The 3,924-nt window shown below is 38.0% G+C and overlaps 1 pseudogene; it reads right to left on the reverse strand.

Annotated features, from left to right (window-relative positions):
- Positions 1-1,638: 1,638 nt before the first annotated feature.
- Positions 1,639-3,445, reverse strand: LOC132066209 (protein SUPPRESSOR OF GENE SILENCING 3-like; annotated as a pseudogene).
- Positions 3,446-3,924: the final 479 nt, after the last annotated feature.

The following is a 3,924-nucleotide window of genomic DNA, read 5'->3' on the forward strand; positions in this document are numbered from 1 at the left end:
GCGGGAGTCACTTTTGGGGTTTATATGTTTGCTGCTCGTTCGTATCGTAAGGATCATGCCAAATGAAAGAAAACAGAGCCTTAACATATTGGTCCTAGCTTAACGCTCAAGAATTCAACTCGTATCTGCTCCACGATCTATATCTAACAACAATGATACTATCGTTAATTATACAAACGATTCTCTTAATCGTATAACGAAAATTAAACTTATCCTAAAACAAAACGGGCAGCATCTCCCCTATAACATTGACTTCCTCCAACTCCACATATCAACAACAACGACCAGAGAAACACAACAAGTACAACATCAACAACTAGGCACAATATATCAACAACAAGTCATCAATATCTCACGACGAGCGACAAGCCCGAATACGATTATCTAACACACTTCTCCAATTTTTCTTTCATTCGAAATACATATTAATGACAACAACATCAATATACTTAAGTTACTCCAACAATTTCCAGCTACAACACAACCCAAAAATATACGGTAAATTAGCCCACACAACAACAACAATAACTTATCCAATTTCTCGCAATTAATTTCGTATTTTCCATCTCACAATTTAGCTATGACCGGGAGAACTTAAATATATCAAGAATAGGAGAATTTTTACCTTATATGCCAAGAACTACTCTTCTTCAATCTTACTTCACTTCGAAGAAATTCCGGATTCAATAACACGACCAAACGGAACAACGAGATCGAAGCGGTGAGCAAAACCCATATGTTGTTCTTGAGAAAAAAATTTACCGTGCTTCGGCAAAATTGGGACTCACGTTGCTGCCTACTTCTACTCCTCGTGAAAAAGAGTTGCTCAATTATACATATAGTCTTATGAACGTTCAGATCTCAAATTGGTATCAAGTTGACCAATTCAAATCTATTTGAGAGGAAATATAATTTATCTCTTTAGATAATGGAGAAAACGTTGTTTCTATCAACAAAAATCAGATTGCTGCCTCCCTTATATCATAGGGAATATCAAGAAAGTGAAACAATATATTTGTAAAGTCTTTTCATTAAGATATCACTAGTGTTGCCACATAGCCTCATGAGCATACATATCATACACTTGTTGCCCACTTATGATTGATACACGTGGACAGGTCCACATAATAATTATCCAATAATCTTAATTAATTTCCTGATCTGAGTTCACTTAACTTTAATCACTTCTAACACACTTCATATACTCATTATCATAAATCATGCGGTAGAACTCTAGTCCATAGCCCACATACACATAAAATATTATTTGCAATCATCGTCACACTTTTCCATCTTAAATCATTTCGGGACTTCATTCCTTGTATACACCGAGTTCTTGATTTTTATGCTTGAATATGACCAAATCCTATGGCCTCAGTAAAATTTGCTCATGTTGGACGGTTCAATTTCCTGGTCCAAAAATACGGGATGTTATAGCTTGGACCGTATTTCATTCAAATAAATTTCGAACCTCGACGAAACTTATTTTTTTCGCTTGGTTTAACTTCTAATCCTTAGGATACATCTGTACCATCACTCTAACCACCTATATGCTTGAGGGGTAACCTCGCTTCCATTACTAATGTCATTTAACTCGCACGCTCTCCAACGCATGAAAACACGGATGTAACAGTTTCTTTAGCATCAACATAACACATGGTCAAACTAGACTATAAAAGTTTGTGGAGCATCGCAACTTCAGCAGAAGTAGTACTCTATACCTGCTCAGATTGCTTTGGGGAGTACTTCTCCATCAGCTTAGCCAGGTCGAGGTCAAATTTCTCCTCCAGTGCCATCTCCTCTTCCCAGAGTTTGCGTTTTCTCTCTTCATGAGCTCTTATCAGACTTTCCTTCTCTTGCACAAATGCTTTCATTTCTTTAACTTGGAGTTTGATAAATTTCTAAACTTTCCTTACCCTAACTCGATAATCCTCAATAGTTGAGGAAGCATTTGCAAAATATTGCTTGAATATCTCATGCTGTTCCTGCTATATCTGCTCAAATTTGTCCTCCTCAACAATCCTGGCATCGTAAATCATTTTGAACTGATTCTTGAAAAATTGCTCTTGATACTCCATCTCTTCTTTGTTCTAATCATAGTGCATCTTGGTTTTCAGCCTGATGATCATGTTCTCTTCCACGGTCTGACGGTGCTTTTCATTTACCAGACCAAGAGTTTCTTCAAGAGCTTTAGCTTACTTTTGGTTCTTAGCGGCTTGGTTCTTGAACCATATGAGCAGTTCATTATCCTCCGACATCTGCCTTGTTGGATTTCGAACACTTTCATTATACGGCTTCATCTCGAACGTCAACCTTGATTTCCCATGTGAATGCTGGTTGAAGCTGTCCATGTCTCTTTTCTCTGCCATGTAACCATAAAGCTTACATATCCCCCAGGATAAAAGTGAACTGGATTACATTCCAACGCGTCTCTATCTCTTCCTTCTTTAGGAAACTGCTCACTGAGATGCAGAGCCTACATGTATCCCACGGCAGTGGCCTCAAAAACCAATACACTGATGCCACGATGGCCTCGTGGACCATATGAATGTCGAACATTCTTGACAGCAGCAGAAGAGCTGAAATAGTCGCGCAGCTCCTGATTTCCCATTCCAATCCACTTGTCATTATCATCTTTCTCAAAAGCCGTGTTCATGATAATCACCATTGGTGGCCACACTATTTCCTTATCTTTGGATTCGATGCCATCCCAACTTCTGTACACCTCACCTGGAGGTACAATAGAAGTTCCCCTCTGACGCAGCTCCTCCTCCAAAAGTTGAGGGAGCTCTCTTTGTAATTTAATCCTTGATCCACCTTTCATTTTTGTGCGGGACACCAATGAGTGCAACCCTGTAAACCACACAATTGCACCTGGACTACCTTTGCAGGCAGGGCAGTGCTAGTATCGTTTAGGATCATTAATCTCAGTAATAGTCAAACTGTCGAGACATTCAAAAAGTTTCTTGAACCAACGACTTTTCTTGCGTGCCTCGTAGCTCATTTCTTTCACATCTGAGTGATCATCAAAGTTGGCATCACTCAAAAATTCATTTTCATCACTATCGTCATCAGGCAAATCCGATTCATCAGACTCATAGGCCTTAACATCATCAACAGGGACAGGGGAATTAGAAGATGATCAAACATTGTCACGGAATCTCAATTTCTGGATAATATCTGGATGACCCCAAGTAATATTCTTGTTTCCCCAAGATTCTGAAATGGGATTCTGAGGAATCCATGGCTTCTTCCCAGAACTGCTGCTTCAGTCCTTGTTCTTGGACTTTCTAGCATACAAAACCCATCCATCATTTTGTTCAGAGTTGAAGCCCAATTCTCCAACACCTACATTTATCTCATCAACTATACTTGTTTCAGAGATAGCTTTCGGCTTTGCTGATGAATCAGAAGACTTCCAGGCACCTTTGTTGTTGGAACTCATAGTTGGAAGAAATTAAAATGATGGGACAAATTCGCCGGAGAAGGAAAAGTGAGAGTATAACTTGCTGTTTCACTACTTTCGCTTATATAACTCTTTGGGTGTATCACTCTTAAACAAATTAATTAATCCCCTCAACTACTTCAAAACTTAATTCACAAGACCACAAATAGTAAATTATGTAGAATTAAGAAAGGGAAGGTTATAAGATTTTCTAAATCTAAAGCTAGCGTTTGGTCGACGCTATATTTTCATAACGGCAATATACAGATCAGCGGCAAGAAAAGAAAAACAATATGTATAATAGATTTGAAAGGATTGTCATAAACATTAGTCTTTTAATTGATTTTTTCCTTTCATGACGCACAAATTATGTAAACATCTAAAATTTCCTCTTAATTTTCTCATTGGTTTGACTTCCTTAAAAGTGACCTTTTTTCACCTAATTAAAATTTATATTTTTGTTAAACAACCATGATGTT

Source organism: Lycium ferocissimum, chromosome 8 (assembly GCF_029784015.1).
Source record: "Lycium ferocissimum isolate CSIRO_LF1 chromosome 8, AGI_CSIRO_Lferr_CH_V1, whole genome shotgun sequence".
NCBI classification, from domain to species: domain Eukaryota; kingdom Viridiplantae; phylum Streptophyta; class Magnoliopsida; order Solanales; family Solanaceae; genus Lycium; species Lycium ferocissimum.